Source organism: Hyla sarda, chromosome 1 (assembly GCF_029499605.1).
Source record: "Hyla sarda isolate aHylSar1 chromosome 1, aHylSar1.hap1, whole genome shotgun sequence".
Taxonomy (NCBI): domain Eukaryota; kingdom Metazoa; phylum Chordata; class Amphibia; order Anura; family Hylidae; genus Hyla; species Hyla sarda.
In genome coordinates this window covers 192,007,540-192,033,726 of record NC_079189.1, presented here as the reverse complement: position 1 = coordinate 192,033,726, position 26,187 = coordinate 192,007,540, and the positions used below count along the sequence as shown (strand labels likewise).

The following is a 26,187-nucleotide window of genomic DNA, read 5'->3' as shown; positions in this document are numbered from 1 at the left end:
TATTCGTGAGCAACACTATTAGTTAATATACCTCAAAGGCACTATTTTGCATTGTGGAGAAAATTGTTTTACATATCCCGTTAGCATTTCATGCCAGTACAGTGTTTGGTTTTCATTTTGAAAATTTTGAAGTTTTTTTTTCTTCATAAAAAGAGACATTTTTACACATGAAAAACCATTCCTATCATTGGGGACATCTTACAATGCTGTGCTCTACACAACCATCTATCATCTGTCAACTAGGTGTGTTAGCCGAAATAGCTCAGTTGGGAGAGCGTTAGACTGAAGATCTAAAGGTCCCTGGTTCGATTCCGGGTTTCAGCAGTTACCTTATGTCTCAAAATCAACTGAAGTAAGTTAAGTCGTTGACGCGTTTAGAGTTTTAGCAGCTTAGTTAATATACCTCAAAGGCACTATTTTGCATTGTGGAGAAAATTGTTTTACATATCCCTTTAGCATTTCATGCCAGTACAGTGTTTGGTTTTCATTTTGAAAATTTTGAAGTTTTTTTTTCTTTATAAAAAGAGACATTTTTACACATGAAAAACCATTCCTATCATTGGGGACATCTTACAATGCTGTGCTCTACACAACCATCTATCATCTGTCAACTAGGTGTGTTAGCCGAAATAGCTCAGTTGGGAGAGCGTTAGATTGAAGATCTAAAGGTTCCTGGTTCGATTCCGGGTTTCGGCAGTTACCTTATGTCTCAAAATCAACTGAAGTAAGTTAAGTCGTTGACGCGTTTAGAGTTTTAGCAGCTTAGTTAATATACCTCAAAGGCACTATTTTGCATTGTGGAGAAAATTGTTTTACATATCCCTTTAGCATTTCATGCCAGTACAGTGTTTGGTTTTCATTTTGAAAATTTAGAAGTTTTTTTTTCTTTATAAAAAGAGACATTTTTACACATGAAAAACCATTCCTATCATTGGGGACATCTTACAATGCTGTGCTCTACACAACCATCTACACAATGCACTAAGTGTGTTAGCTGAACTAGCTCTGTTGGGAGAGCGTTTGACTAAATATCCCTGCTTTGATCCTTGGTTTCAGCAGTTTCATTTTAACTCAAAATCCACTAAAGTGAGTTAAATCGTTGATGCGTTTAGAGTTTTGGCAGCTTAGGTAAAATACCTCAAAAGCCCTATGTTGCATTGTGGTGAATATAATTTTACAAATCCCGTTAGCATTCCATGCCAGTACAGTGTGTAGTTTTCATTCTGAAATTTTTTGAAGATTTTTAGTCTCTATATAAAAATCATCTGTCAGAAGTGAGATTCGAACCCACGCCTCCAGAGGAGACTGCAAGCTTAACGCAGCGCCTTAGACCGCTCGGCCATCCTGACTTTGCTTTGTATTACACCTCCACCAATGCAAAAAAAAAAGAAGCCATGCGAGCTGGAAAACCGTTGTTTTAACACATGAAAAAACATCCCTATCGTTGGGGACATTTTACAACACTGTGCCCTACACCACCATCTGTCAACTAGGTGAGTTAGCCGAAATAGCTCAGTTGAGAGAGCGTTAGACTGAAGATCTAAAGGTCCCTGGTTCGATCCCGGGTTTCGGCAGTTTCCTTATGTCTCAAAATCAGCTGAAGTAAGTTAAGTCGTTGATGCGTTTAGAGTTTTAGCAGCTTAGTTAATATACTTCAAAGGCACTATTTTGCATTGTGAAGAAAATTGTTTTACATATCCCGTTAGCATTTCATGCCAGTGCAGTGTTTGGTTTTCATTTTGAAAATTTTGAAGTTTTTTTTTCTTTATAAAAAGAGACATTTTTACACATGAAAAACCATTCCTATCATTGGGGACATCTTACAATGCTGTGCTCTACACAACCATCTACACAACCATCAATGCACTAAGTCTGTTAGCTGAACTAGCTCTGTTGGGAGAGCGTTTGACTAAATATCCCTGCTTTGATCCTTGGTTTCAGCAGTTTCATTTTAACTCAAAATCCACTAAAGTGAGTTAAATCGTTGATGCGTTTAGAGTTTTGGCAGCTTAGGTAAAATACCTCAAAAGCCCTATGTTGCATTGTGGTGAATATAATTTTACAAATTCCGTTAGCATTCCATGCCAGTACAGTGTGTAGTTTTCATTCTGAAATTTTTTGAAGATTTTTAGTCTCTATATATAAAAAACATCTGTCAGAAGTGGGATTCGAACCCACGCCTCCAGAGGAGACTGCAACCTGAACGCAGCGCCTTAGACCGCTCGGCCATCCTGACTTTGCTTTGTATTACACCTCCACCAATGCAAAAAAAAAAAGAAGCCATGCGAGCTGTAAAACCGTTGTTTTAACACATGAAAAAACATCCCTATCGTTGGGGACATTTTACAACACTGTGTCCTTCACCACCATCTATCAACTAGGTGTGTTAGCCGAAATAGCTCAGTAGGGAGAGCGTTAGACTGAAGATGTAAAGGTCCCTGGTTCAATCCCAGGTTTCGGCAGTTTCCTTATGTCTTAAAATCAACTGAAGTAAGTTAAGTCGTTTATGCGTTTAGAGTTTTAGCAGCTTAGTTAATATACCTCAAAGGCACTATTTTGCATTGTGGAGAAAATTGTTTTACATATCCCGTTAGCATTTCATGCCAGTACAGTGTTTGGTTTTTAATTTTGAAAATTTTGAAGTTTTTTTTCTTTATAAAAAGAGACATTTTTACACATTAAAAACCATTCCTATCATTGGGGACATCTTACAATGCTGTGCTCTACACAACCATCTACACAATGCACTAAGTGTGTTAGCTGAACTAGCTCTGTTGGGAGAGCGTTTGACTAAATATCCCTGCTTTGATCCTTGGTTTCAGCAGTTTCATTTTAACTCAAAATCCACTAAAGTGAACATGCGTTTAGAGTTTTGGCAGCTTAGGTAAAATACCTCAAAAGCCCTATGTTGCATTGTGGTGAATATAATTTTACAAATCCCGTTAGCATTCCATGCCAGTACAGTGTGTAGTTTTCATTCTGAAATTTTTTGAAGATTTTTAGTCTCTATATATAAAAAACATCTGTCAGAAGTGGGATTCGAACCCCCTTCTCCAGAGGAGACTGCGACCTGAACGCAGCGCCTTAGACCGCTCGGCCATCCTGACATTTCTTTGTATTACAACTCCACCAATGCAAAAAAAAAAGAAGCCATGCGAGCTGTAAAACCGTTGGTTTAACACAAGAAAAAACATCCCTTTCGTTTGGGACATTTTACAACACTGTGCCCTTCACCACCATCTGTCAACTAGGTGTGTTAGCCGAAATAGCTCAGTTGGGAGAGCGTTAGACTGAAGATCTAAAGGTCCCTGGTTCAATCCCGGGTTTCAGCAGTTACCTTATGTCTCAAAATCAACTGAAGTAAGTTAAGTCCTTTATGCGTTTAGAGTTTTAGCAGCTTAGTTAATATACCTCAAAGGCACTATTTTGCATTGTGGAGAAAATTGTTTTACATATCCCGTTAGCATTTCATGCCAGTAGAGTGTTTGGTTTTCATTTTGAAAATTTTGAAGTTTTTTTTTCTTTATAAAAAGAGACATTTTTACACATGAAAAACCATTCCTATCATTGGGGACATCTTACAATGCTGTGCTCTACACAACCATCTACACAACCATCAATGCACTAAGTGTGTTAGCTGAACTAGCTCTGTTGGGAGAGCGTTTGACTAAATATCCCTGCTTTGATCCTTGGTTTCAGCAGTTTCATTTTAACTCAAAATCCACTAAAGTGAGTTAAATCGTTGATGCGTTTAGAGTTTTGGCAGCTTAGGTAAAATACCTCAAAAGCCCTATGTTGCATTGTGGTGAATATAATTTTACAAATCCCATTAGCATTCCATGCCAGTACAGTGTGTAGTTTTCATTCAGAAATTTTTTGAAGATTTTTAGTCTCTATATAAGAATCATCTGTCAGAAGTGGGATTCGAACCCACGTCTCCAGAGGAGACTGCGACCTGAACGCAGCGCCTTAGACCGCTCGGCCATCCTGACTTTGCTTTGTATTACACCTCCACCAATGCAAAAATAAAAGAAGCCATGCGAGCTGTAAAACCGTTGTTTTAACACATGAAAAAACATCCCTATCGTTGGGGACATTTTACAACACTGTGTCCTTCACCACCATCTATCAACTAGGTGTGTTAGCCGAAATAGCTCAGTAGGGAGAGCGTTAGATTGAAGATGTAAAGGTCCCTGGTTCAATCCCAGGTTTCGGCAGTTTCCTTATGTCTCAAAATCAACTGAAGTAAGTTAAGTCGTTTATGCGTTTAGAGTTTTAGCAGCTTAGTTAATATACCTCAAAGGCACTATTTTGCATTGTGGAGAAAATTGTTTTACATATCCCGTTAGCATTTCATGCCAGTACAGTGTTTGGTTTTTAATTTTGAAAATTTTGAAGTTTTTTTTTCTTTATAAAAAGAGACATTTTTACACATGAAAAACCATTCCTATCATTGGGGACATCTTACAATGCTGTGCTCTACACAACCATCTACACAATGCACTAAGTGTGTTAGCTGAACTAGCTCTGTTGGGAGAGCGTTTGACTAAATATCCCTGCTTTGATCCTTGGTTTCAGCAGTTTCATTTTAACTCAAAATCCACTAAAGTGAACATGCGTTTAGAGTTTTGGCAGCTTAGGTAAAATACCTCAAAAGCCCTATGTTGCATTGTGGTGAATATAATTTTACAAATCCCGTTAGCATTCCATGCCAGTACAGTGTGTAGTTTTCATTCTGAAATTTTTTGAAGATTTTTAGTCTCTATATATAAAAAACATCTGTCAGAAGTGGGATTCGAACCCACGTCTCCAGAGGAGACTGCAACCTGAACGCAGCGCCTTAGACCGCTCGGACATCCTGACATTTCTTTGTATTACAACTCCACCAATGCAAAAAAAAAAGAAGCCATGCGAGCTGTAAAACCGTTGGTTTAACACAAGAAAAAACATCCCTATCGTTTGGGACATTTTACAACACTGTGCCCTTCACCACCATCTGTCAACAAGGTGTGTTAGCCGAAATAGCTCAGTTGGGAGAGCGTTAGACTGAAGATCTAAAGGTCCATGGTTCAATCCCGGGTTTCAGCAGTTACCTTATGTCTCAAAATCAACTGAAGTAAGTTAAGTCGTTTATGCGTTTAGAGTTTTAGCAGCTTAGTTAATATACCTCAAAGGCACTATTTTGCATTGTGGAGAAAATTGTTTTACATATCTCGTTAGCATTTCATGCCAGTAGAGTGTTTGGTTTTCATTTTGAAAATTTTGAAGTTTTTTTTTCTTTATAAAAAGAGACATTTTTACACATGAAAAACCATTCCTATCATTGGGGACATCTTACAATGCTGTGCTCTACACAACCATCTACACAATGCACTAAGTGTGTTAGCTGAACTAGCTCTGTTGGGAGAGCGTTTGACTAAATATCCCTGCTTTGATCCTTGGTTTCAGCAGTTTCATTTTAACTCAAAATCCACTAAAGTGAACATGCGTTTAGAGTTTTGGCAACTTAGGTAAAATACCTCAAAAGCCCTATGTTGCATTGTGGTGAATATAATTTTACAAATCCCGTTAGCATTCCATGCCAGTACAGTGTGTAGTTTTCATTCTGAAATTTTTTGAAGATTTTTAGTCTCTATATATAAAAAACATCTGTCAGAAGTGGGATTCAAACCCACGTCTCCAGAGGAGACTGCGACCTGACCGCAGCGCCTTAGACCGCTAGGCCATCCTGACATTTCTTTGTATTACAACTCCACCAATGCAAAAAAAAAAAGAAGCCATGCGAGCTGTAAAACCGTTGGTTTAACACAAGAAAAAACATCCCTATCGTTTGGGACATTTTACAACACTGTGCCCTTCACCACCATCTGTCAACTAGGTGTGTTAGCCGAAATAGCTCAGTTGGGAGAGCGTTAGACTGAAGATCTAAAGGTCCATGGTTCAACCCCGGGTTTCAGCAGTTACCTTATGTCTCAAAATCAACTGAAGTAAGTTAAGTCGTTTATGCGTTTAGAGTTTTAGCAGCTTAGTTAATATACCTCAAAGGCACTATTTTGCATTGTGGAGAAAATTGTTTTACATATCCCATTAGCATTTCATGCCAGTAGAGTGTTTGGTTTTCATTTTGAAAATTTTAAAGTTTTTTTTTCTTTATAAAAAGAGACATTTTTACACATGAAAAAACATTCCTATCATTGGGGACATCTTACAATGCTGTGCTCTACACAACCATCTACACAACCATCAATGCACTAAGTGTGTTAGCTGAACTAGCTCTGTTGGGAGAGCGTTTGACTAAATATCCCTGCTTTGATCCTTGGTTTCAGCAGTTTCATTTTAACTCAAAATCCACTAAAGTGAGTGAAATCGTTGATGCGTTTAGAGTTTTGGCAGCTTAGGTAAAATACCTCAAAAGCCCTATGTTGCATTGTGGTGAATATAATTTTACAAATCCCGTTAGCATTCCATGCCAGTACAGTGTGTAGTTTTCATTCAGAAATTTTTTGAAGATTTTTAGTCTCTATATAAAAATCATCTGTCAGAAGCGGGATTCGAACCCATGTCTCCAGAGGAGACTGCGACCTGAACGCAGCGCCTTAGACCGCTCGGCCATCCTGACTTTGCTTTGTATTACACCTCCACCAATGCAAAAATAAAAGAAGCCATGCGAGCTGTAAAACCGTTGTTTTAACACATGAAAAAACATCCCTATCGTTGGGAACATTTTACAACACTGTGCCCTTCACAACCATCTGTCAACTAGGTGTGTTAGCCGAATTAGCTCAGTTGGGAGAGTGTTAGACTGAAGATCTAAAGGTCCTTGGTTCGATCCCGGGTTACGGCAGTTCCCTTATGTCTCAAAATCAACTGAAGTAAGTTAAGTCGTTGATGCGTTTAGAGTTTTAGCAGCTTAGTTAATATACCTCAAAGGCCCTATTTTGCATTGTGGAGAAAATTGTTTTACATATCCCGTTAGCATTTCATGCCAGTACAGTGTTTGGTTTTCATTTTGAAAATTTTGAAGTTTTTTTTTCTTCATAAAAAGAGACATTTTTACACATGAAAAACCATTCCTATCATTGGGGACATCTTACAATGCTGTGCTCTACACAACCATCTACACAACCATCAATGCACTGAGTGTGTTAGCTGAACTAGCTCTGTTGGGAGAGCGTTTGACTAAATATCCCTGCTTTGATCCTTGGTTTCAGCAGTTTCATTTTAACTCAAAATCCACTAAAGTGAACATGCGTTTAGAGTTTTGGCAGCTTAGGTAAAATACCTCAAAAGCCCTATGTTGCATTGTGGTGAATATAATTTTACAAATCCCGTTAGCATTCCATGCCAGTACAGTGTGTAGTTTTCATTCCGAAATTTTTTGAAGATTTTTAGTCTCTATATATAAAAAACATCTGTCAGAAGTGGGATTCGAACCCACGTCTCCAGAGGAGACTGCGACCTGAACACAGCGCCTTAGACCGCTCGGCCATCCTGACATTTCTTTGTATTACAACTCCACCAATGCAAAAAAAAAAGAAGCCATGCGAGCTGTAAAACCGTTGGTTTAACACAAGAAAAAACATCCCTATCGTTGGGGACATTTTACAACACTGTGCCCTTCACCACCATCTGTCAACTAGGTGTGTTAGCCGAAATAGCTCAGTTGGGAGAGCGTTAGACTGAAGATCTAAAGGTCCCTGGTTCGATCCCGGGTTTCAGCAGTTACCTTATGTCTCAAAATTACCTGAAGTAAGTTAAGTCGTTTATGCGTTTAGAGTTTTAGCAGCTTAGTTAATATACCTCAAAGGCACTATTTTGCATTGTGGAGAAAATTGTTTTACATATCCCGTTAGCATTTCATGCCAGTACAGTGTTTGGTTTTCATTTTGAAAATTTTGAAGTTTTTTTTTCTTTATAAAAAGAGACATTTTTACACATGAAAAACCATTCCTATCATTGGGGACATCTTACAATGCTGTGCTCTACACAACCATCTATCATCTGTCAACTAGGTGTGTTAGCCGAAATAGCTCAGTTGGGAGAGCGTTAGACTGAAGATCTCAAAGGTCCCTGGTTCGATCCCGGGTTTCGGCAGTTTCCTTATGTCTCAAAATCAACTGAAGTAAGTTAAGTCGTTGATGCGTTTAGAGTTTTAGCAGCTTAGTTAATATACCTCAAAGGCACTATTTTGCATTGTGGAGAAAATTGTTTTACATATCCTGTTAGCATTTCATGCCAGTACAGTGTTTGGTTTTCATTTTGAAAATTTTGAAGTTTTTTTTTCTTTATAAAAAGAGACATTTTTACACATGAAAAACCATTCCTATCATTGGAGACATCTTACAATGCTGTGCTCTACACAACCATCTACACAATGCACTAAGTGTGTTAGCTGAACTAGCTCTGTTGGGAGAGCGTTTGACTAAATATCCCTGCTTTGATCCTTGGTTTCAGCAGTTTCATTTTAACTCAAAATCCACTAAAGTGAGTTAAATCGTTGATGCGTTTAGAGTTTTGGCAGCTTAGGTAAAATACCTCAAAAGCCCTATGTTGCATTGTGGTGAATATAATTTTACAAATCCCTTTAGCATTCCATGCCAGTACAGTGTGTAGTTTTCATTCTGAAATTTTTAGAAGAATTTTAGTCTCTATATAAAAAACATCTGTCAGAAGCGGGATTCGAACCCACGCCTCCAGAGGAGACTGCGACCTTAACGCAGCGCCTTAGACCGCTCGGCCATCCTGACTTTGCTTTGTGTTACACCTCCACCAATGCAAAAATAAAAGAAGCCATGCGAGCTGTAAAACCGTTGTTTTAACACATGAAAAAACATCCCTATCGTTGGGAACATTTTACAACACTGTGCCCTTCATCACCATGTGTCAAATAGGTGTGTTAGCCGAAATAGCTCAGTTGGGAGAGCGTTAGACTGAAGATCTAAAGGTCCCTGGTTCGATTCCGGGTTTCGGCAGTTACCTTATGTCTCAAAATCAACTGAAGTAAGTTAAGTCTTTTATGCGTTTAGAGTTTTAGCAGCTTAGTTAATATACCTCAAAGGCACTATTTTGCATTGTGGAGAAAATTGTTTTACATATCCTTTTGCATTTCATGCCAGTACAGTGTTTGGTTTTCATTTTGAAAATTTTGAAGTTTTTTTTTCTTTATAAAAAGAGACATTTTTACACATGAAAAACCATTCCTATCATTGGGGACATCTTACAATGCTGTGCTCTACACAACCATCTACACAACCATCAATGCACTAAGTGTGTTAGCTGAACTAGCTCTGTTGGGAGAGCGTTTAACTAAATATCCCTGCTTTGATCCTTGGTTTCAGCAGTTTCATTTTAACTCAAAATCCACTAAAGTGAGTGAAATCGTTGATGCGTGTAGAGTTTTGGCAGCTTAGGTAAAATACCTCAAAAGCCCTATGTTGCATTGTGGTGAATATAATTTTACAAATCCCGTTAGCATTCCATGCCAGTACAGTGTGTAGTTTTCATTCTGAATTTTTTTGAAGATTTTTAGTCTCTATATATAAAAACCATCTGTCAGAAGTGGGATTCAAACCCACGCCTCCAGAGGAGACTGCGACCTGAACGCAGTGCCTTAGACCGCTCGGCCATCCTGACTTTGCTTTGTATTACACCTCCACCAATGCAAAAAAAAAAGAAGCCATGCGAGCTGTAAAACCGTTGTTTTAACACATGAAAAAACATCCCTATCGTTGGGAACATTTTACAACACTGTGCCCTTCACCACCATCTGTCAACTAGGTGTGGTAGCCGAAATAGCTCAGTTGGGAGAGCGTTAGACTGAAGATCTAAAGGTCCCTGGTTCGATTCCGGGTTTCGGCAGTTACCTTATGTCTCAAAATCAACTGAAGTAAGTTAAGTCTTTTATGCGTTTAGAGTTTTAGCAGCTTAGTTAATATACCTCAAAGGCACTATTTTGCATTGTGGAGAAAATTGTTTTACATATCCCTTTAGCATTTCATGCCAGTACAGTGTTTGGTTTTCATTTTGAAAATTTTGAAGTTTTTTTTTCTTTATAAAAAGAGACACTTTTACACATGAAAAACCATTCCTATCATTGGGGACATCTTACAATGCTGTGCTCTACACAACCATCTACACAACCATCAATGCACTAAGTGTGTTAGCTGAACTAGCTCTGTTGGGAGAGCGTTTGACTAAATATCCCTGCTTTGATCCTTGGTTTCAGCAGTTTCATTTTAATTCAAAATCCACTAAAGTGAGTGAAATCGTTGATGCGTTTAGAGTTTTGGCAGCTTAGGTAAAATACCTCAAAAGCCCTATGTTGCATTGTGGTGAATATAATTTTACAAATCCCGTTAGCATTCCATGCCAGTACAGTGTGTAGTTTTCATTCTGAATTTTTTTGAAGATTTTTAGTCTCTATATATAAAAAACATCTGTCAGAAGCGGGATTCGAACCCACGCCTCCAGAGGAGACTGCGACCTTAACGCAGCGCCTTAGACCGCTCGGCCATCCTGACTTTGCTTTGTGTTACACCTCCACCAATGCAAAAATAAAAGAAGCCATGCGAGCTGTAAAACCGTTGTTTTAACACATGAAAAAACATCCCTATCGTTGGGAACATTTTACAACACTGTGCCCTTCACCACCATGTGTCAAATAGGTGTGTTAGCCGAAATAGCTCAGTTGGGAGAGTGTTAGACTGAAGATCTAAAGGTCCCTGGTTCGATTCCGGGTTTCGGCAGTTACCTTATGTCTCAAAATCAACTGAAGTAAGTTAAGTCTTTTATGCGTTTAGAGTTTTAGCAGCTTAGTTAATATACCTCAAAGGCACTATTTTGCATTGTGGAGAAAATTGTTTTACATATCCTTTAGCATTTCATGCCAGTACAGTGTTTGGTTTTCATTTTGAAAATTTTGAAGTTTTTTTTTCTTTATAAAAAGAGACATTTTTACACATGAAAAACCATTCCTATCATTGGGGACATCTTACAATGCTGTGCTCTACACAACCATCTACACAACCATCAATGCACTAAGTGTGTTAGCTGAACTAGCTCTGTTGGGAGAGCGTTTAACTAAATATCCCTGCTTTGATCCTTGGTTTCAGCAGTTTCATTTTAACTCAAAATCCACTAAAGTGAGTGAAATCGTTGATGCGTGTAGAGTTTTGGCAGCTTAGGTAAAATACCTCAAAAGCCCTATGTTGCATTGTGGTGAATATAATTTTACAAATCCCGTTAGCATTCCATGCCAGTACAGTGTGTAGTTTTCATTCTGAAATTTTTTGAAGATTTTTAGTCTCTATATATAAAAAACATCTGTCAGAAGTGGGATTCGAACCCACGTCTCCAGAGGAGACTGCGACCTGACCGCAGCGCCTTAGACCGCTCGGCCATCCTGACATTTCTTTGTATTACAACTCCACCAATGCAAAAAAAAAAAGAAGCCATGCGAGCTGTAAAACCGTTGGTTTAACACAAGAAAAAACATCCCTATCGTTTGGGACATTTTACAACACTGTGCCCTTCACCACCATCTGTCAACTAGGTGTGTTAGCCGAAATAGCTCAGTTGGGAGAGCGTTAGACTGAAGATCTAAAGGTCCATGGTTCAATCCCGGGTTTCAGCAGTTACCTTATGTCTCAAAATCAACTGAAGTAAGTTAAGTCGTTTATGCGTTTAGAGTTTTAGCAGCTTAGTTAATATACCTCAAAGGCACTATTTTGCATTGTGGAGAAAATTGTTTTACATATCCCATTAGCATTTCATGCCAGTAGAGTGTTTGGTTTTCATTTTGAAAATTTTAAAGTTTTTTTTTCTTTATAAAAAGAGACATTTTTACACATGAAAAAACATTCCTATCATTGGGGACATCTTACAATGCTGTGCTCTACACAACCATCTACACAACCATCAATGCACTAAGTGTGTTAGCTGAACTAGCTCTGTTGGGAGAGCGTTTGACTAAATATCCCTGCTTTGATCCTTGGTTTCAGCAGTTTCATTTTAACTCAAAATCCACTAAAGTGAGTGAAATCGTTGATGCGTTTAGAGTTTTGGCAGCTTAGGTAAAATACCTCAAAAGCCCTATGTTGCATTGTGGTGAATATAATTTTACAAATCCCGTTAGCATTCCATGCCAGTACAGTGTGTAGTTTTCATTCTGAATTTTTTTGAAGATTTTTAGTCTCTATATATAAAAAACATCTGTCAGAAGCGGGATTCGAACCCACGCCTCCAGAGGAGACTGCGACCTTAACGCAGCGCCTTAGACCGCTCGGCCATCCTGACTTTGCTTTGTGTTACACCTCCACCAATGCAAAAATAAAAGAAGCCATGCGAGCTGTAAAACCGTTGTTTTAACACATGAAAAAACATCCCTATCGTTGGGAACATTTTACAACACTGTGCCTTTCACCACCATGTGTCAAATAGGTGTGTTAGCCGAAATAGCTCAGTTGGGAGAGTGTTAGACTGAAGATCTAAAGGTCCCTGGTTCGATTCCGGGTTTCGGCAGTTACCTTATGTCTCAAAATCAACTGAAGTAAGTTAAGTCTTTTATGCGTTTAGAGTTTTAGCAGCTTAGTTAATATACCTCAAAGGCACTATTTTGCATTGTGGAGAAAATTGTTTTACATATCCTTTAGCATTTCATGCCAGTACAGTGTTTGGTTTTCATTTTGAAAATTTTGAAGTTTTTTTTTCTTTATAAAAAGAGACATTTTTACACATGAAAAACCATTCCTATCATTGGGGACATCTTACAATGCTGTGCTCTACACAACCATCTACACAACCATCAATGCACTAAGTGTGTTAGCTGAACTAGCTCTGTTGGGAGAGCGTTTAACTAAATATCCCTGCTTTGATCCTTGGTTTCAGCAGTTTCATTTTAACTCAAAATCCACTAAAGTGAGTGAAATCGTTGATGCGTGTAGAGTTTTGGCAGCTTAGGTAAAATACCTCAAAAGCCCTATGTTGCATTGTGGTGAATATAATTTTACAAATCCCGTTAGCATTCCATGCCAGTACAGTGTGTAGTTTTCATTCTGAAATTTTTTGAAGATTTTTAGTCTCTATATATAAAAAACATCTGTCAGAAGTGAGATTCGAACCCACGTCTCCAGAGGAGACTGCGACCTGACCGCAGCGCCTTAGACCGCTCGGCCATCCTGACATTTCTTTCTATTACAACTCCACCAATGCAAAAAAAAAAAGAAGCCATGCGAGCTGTAAAACCGTTGGTTTAACACAAGAAAAAACATCCCTATCGTTTGGGACATTTTACAACACTGTGCCCTTCACCACCATCTGTCAACTAGGTGTGTTAGCCGAAATAGCTCAGTTGGGAGAGCGTTAGACTGAAGATCTAAAGGTCCATGGTTCAATCCCGGGTTTCAGCAGTTACCTTATGTCTCAAAATCAACTGAAGTAAGTTAAGTCGTTTATGCGTTTAGAGTTTTAGCAGCTTAGTTAATATACCTCAAAGGCACTATTTTGCATTGTGGAGAAAATTGTTTTACATATCCCATTAGCATTTCATGCCAGTAGAGTGTTTGGTTTTCATTTTGAAAATTTTAAAGTTTTTTTTTCTTTATAAAAAGAGACATTTTTACACATGAAAAAACATTCCTATCATTGGGGACATCTTACAATGCTGTGCTCTACACAACCATCTACACAACCATCAATGCACTAAGTGTGTTAGCTGAACTAGCTCTGTTGGGAGAGCGTTTGACTAAATATCCCTGCTTTGATCCTTGGTTTCAGCAGTTTCATTTTAACTCAAAATCCACTAAAGTGAGTGAAATCGTTGATGCGTTTAGAGTTTTGGCAGCTTAGGTAAAATACCTCAAAAGCCCTATGTTGCATTGTGGTGAATATAATTTTACAAATCCCGTTAGCATTCCATGCCAGTACAGTGTGTAGTTTTCATTCAGAAATTTTTTGAAGATTTTTAGTCTCTATATAAAAATCATCTGTCAGAAGTGGGATTCGAACCCATGTCTCCAGAGGAGACTGCGACCTAAACGCAGCGCCTTAGACCGCTCGGCCATCCTGACTTTGCTTTGTATTACACCTCCACCAATGCAAAAATAAAAGAAGCCATGCGAGCTGTAAAACCGTTGTTTTAACACATGAAAAAACATCCCTATCGTTGGGAACATTTTACAACACTGTGCCCTTCACAACCATCTGTCAACTATGTGTGTTAGCCGAATTAGCTCAGTTGGGAGAGTGTTAGACTGAAGATCTAAAGGTCCTTGGTTCGATCCCGGGTTACGGCAGTTCCCTTATGTCTCAAAATCAACTGAAGTAAGTTAAGTCGTTGATGCGTTTAGAGTTTTAGCAGCTTAGTTAATATACCTCAAAGGCACTATTTTGCATTGTGGAGAAAATTGTTTTACATATCCCGTTAGCATTTCATGCCAGTACAGTGTTTGGTTTTCATTTTGAAAATTTTGAAGTTTTTTTTTCTTCATAAAAAGAGACATTTTTACACATGAAAAACCATTCCTATCATTGGGGACATCTTACAATGCTGTGCTCTACACAACCATCTACACAACCATCAATGCACTGAGTGTGTTAGCTGAACTAGCTCTGTTGGGAGAGCGTTTGACTAAATATCCCTGCTTTGATCCTTGGTTTCAGCAGTTTCATTTTAACTCAAAATCCACTAAAGTGAACATGCGTTTAGAGTTTTGGCAGCTTAGGTAAAATACCTCAAAAGCCCTATGTTGCATTGTGGTGAATATAATTTTACAAATCCCGTTAGCATTCCATGCCAGTACAGTGTGTAGTTTTCATTCCGAAATTTTTTGAAGATTTTTAGTCTCTATATATAAAAAACATCTGTCAGAAGTGGGATTCGAACCCACGTCTCCAGAGGAGACTGCGACCTGAACGCAGCGCCTTAGACCGCTCGGCCATCCTGACATTTCTTTGTATTACAACTCCACCAATGCAAAAAAAAAAGAAGCCATGCGAGCTGTAAAACCGTTGGTTTAACACAAGAAAAAACATCCCTATCGTTGGGGACATTTTACAACACTGTGCCCTTCACCACCATCTGTCAACTAGGTGTGTTAGCCGAAATAGCTCAGTTGGGAGAGCGTTAGACTGAAGATCTAAAGGTCCCTGGTTCGATCCCGGGTTTCAGCAGTTACCTTATGTCTCAAAATCAACTGAAGTAAGTTAAGTCGTTTATGCGTTTAGAGTTTTAGCAGCTTAGTTAATATACCTCAAAGGCACTATTTTGCATTGTGGAGAAAATTGTTTTACATATCCCGTTAGCATTTCATGCCAGTACAGTGTTTGGTTTTCATTTTGAAAATTTTGAAGTTTTTTTTTCTTTATAAAAAGAGACATTTTTACACATGAAAAACCATTCCTATCATTGGGGACATCTTACAATGCTGTGCTCTACACAACCATCTATCATCTGTCAACTAGGTGTGTTAGCCGAAATAGCTCAGTTGGGAGAGCGTTAGACTGAAGATCTCAAAGGTCCCTGGTTCGATCCCGGGTTTCGGCAGTTTCCTTATGTCTCAAAATCAACTGAAGTAAGTTAAGTCGTTGATGCGTTTAGAGTTTTAGCAGCTTAGTTAATATACCTCAAAGGCACTATTTTGCATTGTGGAGAAAATTGTTTTACATATCCCGTTAGCATTTCATGCCAGTACAGTGTTTGGTTTTCATTTTGAAAATTTTGAAGTTTTTTTTTCTTTATAAAAAGAGACATTTTTACACATGAAAAACCATTCCTATCATTGGAGACATCTTACAATGCTGTGCTCTACACAACCATCTACACAATGCACTAAGTGTGTTAGCTGAACTAGCTCTGTTGGGAGAGCGTTTGACTAAATATCCCTGCTTTGATCCTTGGTTTCAGCAGTTTCATTTTAACTCAAAATCCACTAAAGTGAGTTAAATCGTTGATGCGTTTAGAGTTTTGGCAGCTTAGGTAAAATACCTCAAAAGCCCTATGTTGCATTGTGGTGAATATAATTTTACAAATCCCTTTAGCATTCCATGCCAGTACAGTGTGTAGTTTTCATTCTGAAATTTTTAGAAGAATTTTAGTCTCTATATAAAAAACATCTGTCAGAAGCGGGATTCGAACCCACGCCTCCAGAGGAGACTGCGACCTTAACGCAGCGCCTTAGACCGCTCGGCCATCCTGACTTTGCTTTGTGTTACACCTCCACCAATGCAAAAATAAAAGAAGCCATGCGAGCTGTAAAACCGTTGTTTTAACACATGAAAAAACATCCCTATCGTTGGGAACATTTTACAACACTGTGCCCTTCACCACCATCTGTCAACTAGGTGTGTTAGCCGAAATAGCTCAGTTGGGAGAGCGTTAGACTGAAGATCTAAAGGTCCCTGGTTCGATTCCGGGTTTCGGCAGTTACCTTATGTCTCAAAATCAACTGAAGTAAGTTAAGTCTTTTATGCGTTTAGAGTTTTAGCAGCTTAGTTAATATACCTCAAAGGCACTATTTTGCATTGTGGAGAAAATTGTTTTACATATCCTTTAGCATTTCATGCCAGTACAGTGTTTGGTTTTCATTTTGAAAATTTTGAAGTTTTTTTTTCTTTATAAAAAGAGACATTTTTACACATGAAAAACCATTCCTATCATTGGGGACATCTTACAATGCTGTGCTCTACACAACCATCTACACAACCATCAATGCACTAAGTGTGTTAGCTGAACTAGCTCTGTTGGGAGAGCGTTTAACTAAATATCCCTGCTTTGATCCTTGGTTTCAGCAGTTTCATTTTAACTCAAAATCCACTAAAGTGAGTTAAATCGTTGATGCGTTTAGAGTTTTGGCAGCTTAGGTAAAATACCTCAAAAGCCCTATGTTGCATTGTGGTGAATATAATTTTACAAATCCCGTTAGCATTCCATGCCAGTACAGTGTGTAGTTTTCATTCTGAATTTTTTTGAAGATTTTTAGTCTCTATATATAAAAAACATCTGTCAGAAGTGGTATTCAAACCCACGCCTCCAGAGGAGACTGCGAACTGAACGCAGCGCCTTAGACCGCTCTGCCATCCTGACTTTGCTGTGTATTACACCTCCACCAATGCAAAAAAAAAAGAAGCCATGCGAGCTGTAAAACCGTTGTTTTAACACATGAAAAAACATCCCTATCGTTGGGGACATTTTACAACACTGTGTCCTTCACCACCATCTATCAACTAGGTGTGTTAGCCGAAATAGCTCAGTTGGGAGAGCATTAGACTGAAGATGTAAAGGTCCCTGGTTCGATCCCAGGTTTTGGCAGTTTCCTTATGTCTCAAAATCAACTGAAGTAAGTTAAGTCGTTGACGCGTTTAGAGTTTTAGCAGCTTAGTTAATATACCTCAAAGGCACTATTTTGCATTGTGGAGAAAATTGTTTTACATATCCCGTTAGCATTTCATGCCAGTACAGTGTTTGGTTTTCATTTTGAAAATTTTGAAGTTTTTTTTTCTTTATAAAAAGAGACATTTTTACACATGAAAAACCATTCCTATCATTGGGGACATCTTACAATGCTGTGCTCTACACAACCATCTACACAATGCACTAAGTGTGTTAGCTGAACTAGCTCTGTTGGGAGAGCGTTTGACTAAATATCCCTGCTTTGATCCTTGGTTTCAGCAGTTTCATTTTAACTCAAAATCCACTAAAGTGAGTTAAATCGTTGATGCGTTTAGAGTTTTGGCAGCTTAGGTAAAATACCTCAAAAGCCCTATGTTGCATTGTGGTGAATATAATTTTACAAATCCCGTTAGCATTCCATGCCAGTACAGTGTGTAGTTTTCATTCTGAAATTTTTTGAAGATTTTTAGTCTCTATATAAAAAACATCTGTCAGAAACGGGATTCGAACCCACGCCTCCAGAGGAGACTGCGACCTGAACGCAGCGCCTTAGACCGCTCGGCCATCCTGACTTTGCTTTGCATTACACCTCCACCAATGCAAAAAAAAAAGAAGCCATGCGAGCTGTAAAACCGTTGTTTTAACACATGAAAAAACATCCCTATCGTTGGGGACATTTTACAACACTGTGCCCTACACCACCATCTGTCAACTAGGTGTATTAGACGAAATAGTTCAGTTGGGAGAGCGTTAGACTGAAGATCTAAAGGTCCCTGGTTCGATCCCGGGTTTCGGCAGTTTCCTTATGTCTCAAAATCAACTGAAGTAAGTTAAGTCGTTGATGCGTTTAGAGTTTTAGCAGCTTAATTAATATACCTCATAGGCACTATTTTGCATTGTGGAGAAAATTGTTTTACATATCCCGTTAGCATTTCATGCCAGTACAGTGTTTGGTTTTCATTTTGAAAATTTTGAAGTTTTTTTTTCTTTATAAAAAGAGACATTTTTACACATGAAAAACCATTCCTATTATTGGGGACATCTTACAATGCTGTGCTCTACACAACCATCAATGCACTAAGTGTGTTAGCTGAATTAGCTCTGTTGGGAGAGCGTTTGACTAAATATCCCTGCTTTGATCCTTGGTTTCAGCAGTTTCCTTTTAACTCAAAATCCACTAAAGTGAGTTAAATCGTTGATGCGTTTAGAGTTTTGGCAGCTTAGGTAAAATACCTCAAAAGCCCTATGTTGCATTGTGGTGAATATAATTTTACAAATCCCGTTAGCATTCCATGCCAGTACAGTGTGTAGTTTTCATTCTGAAATTTTTTGAAGATTTTTAGTCTCTATATAAAAAACATCTGTCAGAAGTGGGAATCGAACCCACCCCTCCAGAGGAGACTGCGACCTGAACGCAGCGCCTTAGACCGCTCGGCCATCCTGACTTTGCTTTGCATTACACCTCCACCAATGCAAAAAAAAGAAGCCATGCGAGCTGTAAAACCGTTGTTTTAACACATGAAAAAACATCCCTATCGTTGGGGACATTTTACAACACTGTGCCCTACACCACCATCTGTCAGCTAGGTGTATTAGCCGAAATAGCTCAGTTGGGAGAGCGTTAGACTGAAGATCTAAAGGTCCCTTGTTCGATCCCGGGTTTCGGCAGTTTCCTTATGTCTCAAAATCAACTGAAGTAAGTTAAGTCGTTGATGCGTTTAGAGTTTTAGCAGCTTAGTTAATATACCTCATAGGCACTATTTTGCATTGTGGAGAAAATTGTTTTACATATCCCGTTAGCATTTCATGCCAGTACAGTGTTTGGTTTTCATTTTGAAAATTTTGAAGTTTTTTTTTCTTTATAAAAAGAGACATTTTTACACATGAAAAACCATTCCTATTATTGGGGACATCTTACAATGCTGTGCTCTACACAACCATCTACACAACCATCAATGCACTAAGTGTGTTAGCTGAACTAGCTCTGTTGGGAGAGCGTTTGACTAAATATCCCTGCTTTGATCCTTGGTTTCAGCAGTTTCATTTTAACTCAAAATCCACTAAAGTGAGTTAAATCGTTGATGCGTTTAGAGTTTTGGCAGCTTAGGTAAAATACCTCAAAAGCCCTATGTTGCATTGTGGTGAATATAATTTTACAAATCCCGTTAGCATTCCATGCCAGTACAGTGTGTAGTTTTCATTCTGAAATTTTTTGAAGATTTTTAGTCTCTATATAAAAAACATCTGTCAGAAGTGGGATTCGAACCCACGCCTCCAGAAGAGACTGCGACCTGAACACAGCGCCTTAGACCGCTCGGCCATCCTGACTTTGCTTTGTATTACACCTCCACCAATGCGAAAAAAAAAAGAAGCCATGCGAGCTGTAAAACCGTTGTTTTAACACATGAAAAAACATCCCTATCGTTGGGGACATTTTACAACACTGTGCCCTACACCACCATCTGTCAACTAGGTGTATTAGCCGAAATAGCTCAGTTGGGAGAGCGTTAGACTGAAGATCTAAAGGTCCCTGGTTCGGTCCCGGGTTTCGGCAGTTTCCTTATGTCTCAAAATCAACTGAAGTAAGTTAAGTCGTTGATGCGTTTAGAGTTTTAACAGCTTAGTTAATATACCTCAAAGGCACTATTTTGCATTGTGGAGAAAATTGTTTTACATATCCGGTTAGCATTTCATGCCAGTACAGTGTTTGGTTTTCATTTTGAAAATTTTGAAGTTTTTTTTTCTTTATAAAAAGAGACATTTTTACACATGAAAAACCATTCCTATTATTGGGGACATCTTACAATGCTGTGCTCTACACAACCATCTACACAACCGTCAATGCACTAAGTGTGTTAGCTGAACTAGCTCTGTTGGGAGAGCGTTTGACTGCTTTGATCCTTGGTTTCAGCAGTTTCATTTTAACTCAAAATCCACTAAAGTGAGTTAAATCGTTGATGCGTTTAGAGTTTTGGCAGCTTAGATAAAATACCTCAAAAGCCCTATGTTGCATTGTGGTGAATATAATTTTACAAATCCCGTTAGCATTCCATGCCAGTACAGTGTGTAGATTTCATTCTGAAATTTTTTGAAGATTTTTAGTCTCTACATAAAAAACATCTGTCAGAAGTGGGATTCGAACCCACGCCTCCAGAGGAGACTGCGACCTGAACGCAGCGCCTTAGACCGCTCGGCCATCCTGACTTTGCTTTGTATTACATCTCCACCAATGCAAAAAAGAAGCCATGCGAGCTGTAAAACCGTTGTTTTAACACATGAAAAAACATCCCTATCTTTGGGGACATTTTACAACACTGTGCCCTACACCACCATCTGTCAACTAGGTGTATTAGCCGAAATAGCTCAGTTGGGAGAGCGTTAGACTGAAGATCTAAAGGTCCCTGGTTCGATCCCGGGTTTCGGCAGTTTCCTTATGTCTCAAAATCAACTGAAGTAAGTTAAGTCGTTGATGCGTTTAGAGTTTTAGCAGCTTAGTTAATATACTTCAAAGGCACTATTTTGCATTGTGGAGAAAATTGTTTTACATATCCCGTTAGCATTTCATGCCAGTACAGTGTTTGGTTTTCATTTTGAAAATTTTGAAGTTTTTTTTTCTTTATAAAAAGAGACATTTTTACACATGAAAAACCATTCCTATTATTGGGGACATCTTACAATGCTGTGCTCTACACAACCATCTACACAACCATCAATGCACTAAGTGTGTTAGCTGAACTAGCTCTGTTGGGAGAGCGTTTGACTAAATATCCCTGCTTTGATCCTTGGTTTCAGCAGTTTCATTTTAACTCAAAATCCACTAAAGTGAGTTAAATCGTTGATGCGTTTAGAGTTTTGGCAGCTTAGGTAAAATACCTCAAAAGCCCTATGTTGCATTGTGGTGAATATAATTTTACAAATCCCGTTAGCATTCCATGCCAGTACAGTGTGTAGTTTTCATTCTGAAATTTTTTGAAGATTTTTAGTCTCTATATAAAAAACATCTGTCAGAAGTGGGATTCGAACCCACGCCTCCAGAGGAGACTGCGACCTGAACGCAGCGCCTTAGACCGCTCGGCCATCCTGACTTTGCTTTGTATTACACCTCCACCAATGCAAAAAAAAAAGAAGCCATGCGAGCTGTAAAACCGTTGTTTTAACACATGAAAAAACATCCCTATCGTTGGGGACATTTTACAACACTGTGCTCTACACCACCATCTGTCAACTAGGTGTATTAGCCGAAATAGCTCAGTTGGGAGAGCGTTAGACTGAAGATCTAAAGGTCCCTGGTTTGATCCCGGGTTTCGGCAGATTTCTTATGTCTCAAAATCAACTGAAGTAAGTTAAGTCGTTGATGCGTTTAGAGTTTTAGCAGCTTAGTTAATAAACCTCAAAGGCACTATTTTGCATTGTGGAGAAAATTATTTTACATATCCGGTTAGCATTTCATGCCAGTACAGTGTTTGGTTTTCATTTTGAAAATTTTGAAGTTTTTATTTCTTTATAAAAAGAGACATTTTTACACATGAAAAACCATTCCTATTATTGGGGACGTCTTACAATGCTGTGCTCTACACAACCATCTACACAACCGTCAATGCACTAAGTGTGTTAGCTGAACTAGCTCTGTTGGGAGAGCGTTTGACTGCTTTGATCCTTGGTTTCAGCAGTTTCATTTTAACTCAAAATCCACTAAAGTGAGTTAAATCGTTGATGCGTTTAGAGTTTTGGCAGCTTAGGTAAAATACCTCAAAAGCCCTATGTTGCATTGTGGTGAATATAATTTTACAAATCCCGTTAGCATTCCATGCCAGTACAGTGTGTAGATTTCATTCTGAAATTTTTTGAAGATTTTTAGTCTCTATATAAAAAACATCTGTCAGAAGTGGGATTCGAACCCACGCCTCCAGAGGAGACTGCGACCTGAACGCAGCGCCTTAGACCGCTCGGCCATCCTGACTTTGCTTTGTATTACATCTCCACCAATGCAAAAAAGAAGCCATGCGAGCTGTAAAACCGTTGTTTTAACACATGAAAAAACATCCCTATCTTTGGGGAAATTTTACAACACTGTGCCCTACACCACCATCTGTCAACTAGGTGTATTAGCCGAAATAGCTCAGTTGGGAGAGCGTTAGACTGAAGATCTAAAGGTCCCTGGTTCGATCCCGGGTTTCGGCAGTTTCCTTATGTCTCAAAATCAACTGAAGTAAGTTAAGTCGTTGATGCGTTTAGAGTTTTAGCAGCTTAGTTAATATACCTAAAAGGCACTATTTTGCATTGTGGAGAAAATTGTTTTACATATCCGGTTAGCATTTCATGCCAGTACAGTGTTTGGTTTTCATTTAGAAAATTTTGAAGTTTTTTTTTCTTTATAAAAAGAGACATTTTTACACATGAAAAACCATTCCTATTATTGGGGACATCTTACAATGCTGTGCTCTACACAACCATCTACACAACCATCAATGCACTAAGTGTGTTAGCTGAACTAGCTCTGTTGGGAGAGCGTTTGACTAAATATCCCTGCTTTGATCCTTGGTTTCAGCAGTTTCATTTTAACTCAAAATCCACTAAAGTGAGTTAAATCGTTGATGCGTTTAGAGTTTTGGCAGCTTAGGTAAAATACCTCAAAAGCCCTATGTTGCATTGTGGTGAATATAATTTTACAAATCCCGTTAGCATTCCATGCCAGTACAGTGTGTAGATTTCATTCTGAAATTTTTTGAAGATTTTTAGTCTCTATATAAAAAACATCTGTCAGAAGTGGGATTCGAACCCACGCCTCCAGAGGAGACTGCGACCTGAACGCAGCGCCTTAGACCGCTCGGCCATCCTGACTTTGCTTTGTATTACATCTCCACCAATGCAAAAAAGAAGCCATGCGAGCTGTAAAACCGTTGTTTTAACACATGAAAAAACATCCCTATCTTTGGGGAAATTTTACAACACTGTGCCCTACACCACCATCTGTCAACTAGGTGTATTAGCCGAAATAGCTCAGTTGGGAGAGCGTTAGACTGAAGATCTAAAGGTCCCTGGTTCGATCCCGGGTTTCGGCAGTTTCCTTATGTCTCAAAATCAACTGAAGTAAGTTAAGTCGTTGATGCGTTTAGAGTTTTAGCAGCTTAGTTAATATACCTCAAAGGCACTATTTTACATCTCCACCAATGCAAAAAAGAAGCCATGCGAGCTGTAAAATTTTACAACACTGTGCCCTACACCACCATCTGTCAACTAGGTGTATTAGCCGAAATAGCTCAGTTGGGAGAGCGTTAGACTGAAGATCTAAAGGTCCCTGGTTCGATCCCGGGTTTCGGCAGTTTCCTTATGTCTCAAAATCAACTGAAGTAAGTTAAGTCGTTGATGCGTTTAGAGTTTTAGCAGCTTAGTTAATATACCTCAAAGGCACTATTTTACATCTCCACCAATGCAAAAAAGAAGCCATGCGAGCTGTAAAACCGTTGTTTTAACACATCAAAAAACATCCCTATCTTTGGGGAAATTTTACAACACTGTGCCCTACACCACCATCTGTCAACTAGGTGTATTAGCCGAAATAGCTCAGTTGGGAGAGCGTTAGACTGAAGATCTAAAGGTCCCTGGTTTAATCCCGTGTTTCGGCAGTTTCCTTATGTCTCAAAATCAACTGAAGTAAGTTAAGTCGTTGATGCGTTTAGAGTTTTAGCAGCTTAGTTAATATACCTCAAAGGCACTATTTTGCATTGTGGAGAAAATTGTTTTACATATCCGGTTAGCATTTCATGCCAGTACAGTGTTTGGTTTTCATTTACAAAATTTTGAAGTTTTTTTTTTCTTTATAAAAAGAGACATTTTTACACATGAAAAACCATTCCTATTATTGGGGACATCTTACAATGCTGTGCTCTACACAACCATCTACACAACCATCAATGCACTAAGTGTGTTAGCTGAACTAGCTCTGTTGGGAGAGCGTTTGACTAAATATCCCTGCTTTGATCCTTGGTTTCAGCAGTTTCATTTTAACTCAAAATCCACTAAAGTGAGTTAAATCGTTGATGCGTTTAGAGTTTTGGCAGCTTAGGTAAAATACCTCAAAAGCCCTATGTTGCATTGTGGTGAATATAATTTTACAAATCCCGTTAGCATTCCATGCCAGTACAGTGTGTAGTTTTCATTCTGAAATTTTTTGAAGATTTTTAGTCTCTATATAAAAAACATCTGTCAGAAGTGGGATTCGAACCCACGCCTCCAGAGGAGACTGCGACCTGAACGCAGCGCCTTAGACCGCTCGGCCATCCTGACTTTGCTTTGTATTACATCTCCACCAATGCAAAAAAGAAGCCATGCGAGCTGTAAAACCGCTGTTTTAACACATGAAAAAACATCCCTATCTTTGGGGAAATTTTACAACACTGTGCCCTACACCACCATCTGTCAACTAGGTGTATTAGCCGAAATAGCTCAGTTGGGAGAGCGTTAGACTGAAGATCTAAAGGTCCCTGGTTCGATCCCGGGTTTCGGCAGTTTCCTTATGTCTCAAAATCAACTGAAGTAAGTTAAGTCGTTGATGCGTTTAGAGTTTTAGCAGCTTAGTTAATATACCTCAAAGGCACTATTTTGCATTGTGGAGAAAATTGTTTTACATATCCGGTTAGCATTTCATGCCAGTACAGTGTTTGGTTTTCATTTAGAAAATTTTGAAGTTTTTTTTTCTTTATAAAAAGAGACATTTTTACACATGAAAAACCATTCCTATGATTGGGGACATCTTACAATGCTGTGCTCTACACAACCATCTACACAACCATCAATGCACTAAGTGTGTTAGCTGAACTAGCTCTGTTGGGAGAGCGTTTGACTAAATATCCCTGCTTTGATCCTTGGTTTCAGCAGTTTCATTTTAACTCAAAATCCACTAAAGTGAGTTAAATCGTTGATGCGTTTAGAGTTTTGGCAGCTTAGGTAAAATACCTCAAAAGCCCTATGTTGCATTGTGGTGAATATAATTTTACAAATCCCGTTAGCATTCCATGCCAGTACAGTGTGTAGTTTTCATTCTGAAATTTTTTGAAGATTTTTAGTCTCTATATAAAAAACATCTGTCAGAAGTGGGATTCGAACCCACGCCTCCAGAGGAGACTGTGACCTGAACGCAGCGCCTTAGACCGCTCGGCCATCCTGACTTTGCTCTGTATTACATCTCCACCAATGCAAAAAAGAAGCCATGCGAGCTGTAAAACCGCTGTTTTAACACATGAAAAAACATCCCTATCTTTGGGGAAATTTTACAACACTGTGCCCTACACCACCATCTGTCAACTAGGTGTATTAGCCGAAATAGCTCAGTTGGGAGAGCGTTAGACTGAAGATCTAAAGGTCCCTGGTTCAATCCCGGGTTTCGGCAGTTTTCTTATGTGTCAAAATCAACTGAAGTAAGTTAAGTCGTTGATGCGTTTAGAGTTTTAGCAGCTTAGTTAATATACCTCAAAGGCACTATTTTGCATTGTGGAGAAAATTTTTTTACAAAACCGGTTAGCATTTCATGCCAGTACAGTGTTTGGTTTTCATTTTGAAAATTTTGAAGTTTTTATTTCTTTATAAAAAGAGACATTTTTACACATGAAAAACCATTCCTATTATTGGGGACATCTTACAATGCTGTGCTCTACACAACCATCTACACAACCGTCAATGCACTAAGTGTGTTAGCTGAACTAGCTCTGTTGGGAGAGCGTTTGACTGCTTTGATCCTTGGTTTGAGCATTTTCATTTTAACTCAAAATCCACTAAAGTGAGTTAAATCGTTGATGCGTTTA

The 26,187-nt window shown here is 38.7% G+C and overlaps 42 non-coding genes across 42 annotated transcripts; 21 read left to right on the top strand and 21 right to left on the bottom strand.

Moving 5' to 3' along the window:
* Positions 1–251: 251 nt before the first annotated feature.
* Positions 252–324, top strand: TRNAF-GAA (transfer RNA phenylalanine (anticodon GAA)). The gene has a single exon. It is a non-coding gene; the product is annotated as a tRNA-Phe (tRNA).
* Positions 325–623: 299 nt separating this feature from the next.
* Positions 624–696, top strand: TRNAF-GAA (transfer RNA phenylalanine (anticodon GAA)). The gene has a single exon. It is a non-coding gene; the product is annotated as a tRNA-Phe (tRNA).
* Positions 697–1,266: 570 nt separating this feature from the next.
* TRNAL-AAG (transfer RNA leucine (anticodon AAG)) lies at positions 1,267–1,349 on the bottom strand. Its single transcript has one exon. It is a non-coding gene; the product is annotated as a tRNA-Leu (tRNA).
* A 152-nt stretch (positions 1,350–1,501) lies between these two features.
* On the top strand, positions 1,502–1,574 carry TRNAF-GAA (transfer RNA phenylalanine (anticodon GAA)). The gene has a single exon. It is a non-coding gene; the product is annotated as a tRNA-Phe (tRNA).
* Positions 1,575–2,153: 579 nt separating this feature from the next.
* TRNAL-CAG (transfer RNA leucine (anticodon CAG)) lies at positions 2,154–2,236 on the bottom strand. The gene has a single exon. It is a non-coding gene; the product is annotated as a tRNA-Leu (tRNA).
* Positions 2,237–3,259: 1,023 nt separating this feature from the next.
* Positions 3,260–3,332, top strand: TRNAF-GAA (transfer RNA phenylalanine (anticodon GAA)). The gene has a single exon. It is a non-coding gene; the product is annotated as a tRNA-Phe (tRNA).
* A 577-nt stretch (positions 3,333–3,909) lies between these two features.
* TRNAL-CAG (transfer RNA leucine (anticodon CAG)) lies at positions 3,910–3,992 on the bottom strand. Its single transcript has one exon. It is a non-coding gene; the product is annotated as a tRNA-Leu (tRNA).
* Positions 3,993–7,413: 3,421 nt separating this feature from the next.
* On the bottom strand, positions 7,414–7,496 carry TRNAL-CAG (transfer RNA leucine (anticodon CAG)). Its single transcript has one exon. It is a non-coding gene; the product is annotated as a tRNA-Leu (tRNA).
* A 152-nt stretch (positions 7,497–7,648) lies between these two features.
* TRNAF-GAA (transfer RNA phenylalanine (anticodon GAA)) lies at positions 7,649–7,721 on the top strand. Its single transcript has one exon. It is a non-coding gene; the product is annotated as a tRNA-Phe (tRNA).
* A 299-nt stretch (positions 7,722–8,020) lies between these two features.
* Positions 8,021–8,094, top strand: TRNAF-GAA (transfer RNA phenylalanine (anticodon GAA)). Its single transcript has one exon. It is a non-coding gene; the product is annotated as a tRNA-Phe (tRNA).
* A 570-nt stretch (positions 8,095–8,664) lies between these two features.
* TRNAL-AAG (transfer RNA leucine (anticodon AAG)) lies at positions 8,665–8,747 on the bottom strand. Its single transcript has one exon. It is a non-coding gene; the product is annotated as a tRNA-Leu (tRNA).
* Positions 8,748–8,899: 152 nt separating this feature from the next.
* TRNAF-GAA (transfer RNA phenylalanine (anticodon GAA)) lies at positions 8,900–8,972 on the top strand. Its single transcript has one exon. It is a non-coding gene; the product is annotated as a tRNA-Phe (tRNA).
* A 578-nt stretch (positions 8,973–9,550) lies between these two features.
* Positions 9,551–9,633, bottom strand: TRNAL-CAG (transfer RNA leucine (anticodon CAG)). Its single transcript has one exon. It is a non-coding gene; the product is annotated as a tRNA-Leu (tRNA).
* A 152-nt stretch (positions 9,634–9,785) lies between these two features.
* On the top strand, positions 9,786–9,858 carry TRNAF-GAA (transfer RNA phenylalanine (anticodon GAA)). Its single transcript has one exon. It is a non-coding gene; the product is annotated as a tRNA-Phe (tRNA).
* Positions 9,859–10,437: 579 nt separating this feature from the next.
* Positions 10,438–10,520, bottom strand: TRNAL-AAG (transfer RNA leucine (anticodon AAG)). Its single transcript has one exon. It is a non-coding gene; the product is annotated as a tRNA-Leu (tRNA).
* A 152-nt stretch (positions 10,521–10,672) lies between these two features.
* TRNAF-GAA (transfer RNA phenylalanine (anticodon GAA)) lies at positions 10,673–10,745 on the top strand. Its single transcript has one exon. It is a non-coding gene; the product is annotated as a tRNA-Phe (tRNA).
* A 578-nt stretch (positions 10,746–11,323) lies between these two features.
* On the bottom strand, positions 11,324–11,406 carry TRNAL-CAG (transfer RNA leucine (anticodon CAG)). Its single transcript has one exon. It is a non-coding gene; the product is annotated as a tRNA-Leu (tRNA).
* An 805-nt stretch (positions 11,407–12,211) lies between these two features.
* TRNAL-AAG (transfer RNA leucine (anticodon AAG)) lies at positions 12,212–12,294 on the bottom strand. The gene has a single exon. It is a non-coding gene; the product is annotated as a tRNA-Leu (tRNA).
* Positions 12,295–12,446: 152 nt separating this feature from the next.
* On the top strand, positions 12,447–12,519 carry TRNAF-GAA (transfer RNA phenylalanine (anticodon GAA)). The gene has a single exon. It is a non-coding gene; the product is annotated as a tRNA-Phe (tRNA).
* Positions 12,520–13,983: 1,464 nt separating this feature from the next.
* Positions 13,984–14,066, bottom strand: TRNAL-UAG (transfer RNA leucine (anticodon UAG)). The gene has a single exon. It is a non-coding gene; the product is annotated as a tRNA-Leu (tRNA).
* Positions 14,067–14,860: 794 nt separating this feature from the next.
* TRNAL-CAG (transfer RNA leucine (anticodon CAG)) lies at positions 14,861–14,943 on the bottom strand. Its single transcript has one exon. It is a non-coding gene; the product is annotated as a tRNA-Leu (tRNA).
* A 152-nt stretch (positions 14,944–15,095) lies between these two features.
* Positions 15,096–15,168, top strand: TRNAF-GAA (transfer RNA phenylalanine (anticodon GAA)). The gene has a single exon. It is a non-coding gene; the product is annotated as a tRNA-Phe (tRNA).
* Positions 15,169–15,467: 299 nt separating this feature from the next.
* TRNAF-GAA (transfer RNA phenylalanine (anticodon GAA)) lies at positions 15,468–15,541 on the top strand. The gene has a single exon. It is a non-coding gene; the product is annotated as a tRNA-Phe (tRNA).
* Positions 15,542–16,111: 570 nt separating this feature from the next.
* On the bottom strand, positions 16,112–16,194 carry TRNAL-AAG (transfer RNA leucine (anticodon AAG)). Its single transcript has one exon. It is a non-coding gene; the product is annotated as a tRNA-Leu (tRNA).
* Positions 16,195–16,346: 152 nt separating this feature from the next.
* TRNAF-GAA (transfer RNA phenylalanine (anticodon GAA)) lies at positions 16,347–16,419 on the top strand. The gene has a single exon. It is a non-coding gene; the product is annotated as a tRNA-Phe (tRNA).
* A 1,456-nt stretch (positions 16,420–17,875) lies between these two features.
* TRNAL-CAG (transfer RNA leucine (anticodon CAG)) lies at positions 17,876–17,958 on the bottom strand. Its single transcript has one exon. It is a non-coding gene; the product is annotated as a tRNA-Leu (tRNA).
* Positions 17,959–18,748: 790 nt separating this feature from the next.
* Positions 18,749–18,831, bottom strand: TRNAL-CAG (transfer RNA leucine (anticodon CAG)). Its single transcript has one exon. It is a non-coding gene; the product is annotated as a tRNA-Leu (tRNA).
* Positions 18,832–19,631: 800 nt separating this feature from the next.
* On the bottom strand, positions 19,632–19,714 carry TRNAL-CAG (transfer RNA leucine (anticodon CAG)). Its single transcript has one exon. It is a non-coding gene; the product is annotated as a tRNA-Leu (tRNA).
* Positions 19,715–19,867: 153 nt separating this feature from the next.
* Positions 19,868–19,940, top strand: TRNAF-GAA (transfer RNA phenylalanine (anticodon GAA)). The gene has a single exon. It is a non-coding gene; the product is annotated as a tRNA-Phe (tRNA).
* A 567-nt stretch (positions 19,941–20,507) lies between these two features.
* TRNAL-CAG (transfer RNA leucine (anticodon CAG)) lies at positions 20,508–20,590 on the bottom strand. Its single transcript has one exon. It is a non-coding gene; the product is annotated as a tRNA-Leu (tRNA).
* A 148-nt stretch (positions 20,591–20,738) lies between these two features.
* On the top strand, positions 20,739–20,811 carry TRNAF-GAA (transfer RNA phenylalanine (anticodon GAA)). Its single transcript has one exon. It is a non-coding gene; the product is annotated as a tRNA-Phe (tRNA).
* A 577-nt stretch (positions 20,812–21,388) lies between these two features.
* On the bottom strand, positions 21,389–21,471 carry TRNAL-CAG (transfer RNA leucine (anticodon CAG)). Its single transcript has one exon. It is a non-coding gene; the product is annotated as a tRNA-Leu (tRNA).
* A 152-nt stretch (positions 21,472–21,623) lies between these two features.
* On the top strand, positions 21,624–21,696 carry TRNAF-GAA (transfer RNA phenylalanine (anticodon GAA)). The gene has a single exon. It is a non-coding gene; the product is annotated as a tRNA-Phe (tRNA).
* Positions 21,697–22,263: 567 nt separating this feature from the next.
* TRNAL-CAG (transfer RNA leucine (anticodon CAG)) lies at positions 22,264–22,346 on the bottom strand. Its single transcript has one exon. It is a non-coding gene; the product is annotated as a tRNA-Leu (tRNA).
* Positions 22,347–22,494: 148 nt separating this feature from the next.
* Positions 22,495–22,567, top strand: TRNAF-GAA (transfer RNA phenylalanine (anticodon GAA)). The gene has a single exon. It is a non-coding gene; the product is annotated as a tRNA-Phe (tRNA).
* A 577-nt stretch (positions 22,568–23,144) lies between these two features.
* Positions 23,145–23,227, bottom strand: TRNAL-CAG (transfer RNA leucine (anticodon CAG)). Its single transcript has one exon. It is a non-coding gene; the product is annotated as a tRNA-Leu (tRNA).
* A 148-nt stretch (positions 23,228–23,375) lies between these two features.
* Positions 23,376–23,448, top strand: TRNAF-GAA (transfer RNA phenylalanine (anticodon GAA)). The gene has a single exon. It is a non-coding gene; the product is annotated as a tRNA-Phe (tRNA).
* A 187-nt stretch (positions 23,449–23,635) lies between these two features.
* Positions 23,636–23,708, top strand: TRNAF-GAA (transfer RNA phenylalanine (anticodon GAA)). Its single transcript has one exon. It is a non-coding gene; the product is annotated as a tRNA-Phe (tRNA).
* An 882-nt stretch (positions 23,709–24,590) lies between these two features.
* Positions 24,591–24,673, bottom strand: TRNAL-CAG (transfer RNA leucine (anticodon CAG)). Its single transcript has one exon. It is a non-coding gene; the product is annotated as a tRNA-Leu (tRNA).
* A 148-nt stretch (positions 24,674–24,821) lies between these two features.
* TRNAF-GAA (transfer RNA phenylalanine (anticodon GAA)) lies at positions 24,822–24,894 on the top strand. The gene has a single exon. It is a non-coding gene; the product is annotated as a tRNA-Phe (tRNA).
* A 577-nt stretch (positions 24,895–25,471) lies between these two features.
* On the bottom strand, positions 25,472–25,554 carry TRNAL-CAG (transfer RNA leucine (anticodon CAG)). The gene has a single exon. It is a non-coding gene; the product is annotated as a tRNA-Leu (tRNA).
* Positions 25,555–25,702: 148 nt separating this feature from the next.
* On the top strand, positions 25,703–25,775 carry TRNAF-GAA (transfer RNA phenylalanine (anticodon GAA)). Its single transcript has one exon. It is a non-coding gene; the product is annotated as a tRNA-Phe (tRNA).
* The last annotated feature ends 412 nt before the right edge of the window (positions 25,776–26,187 follow it).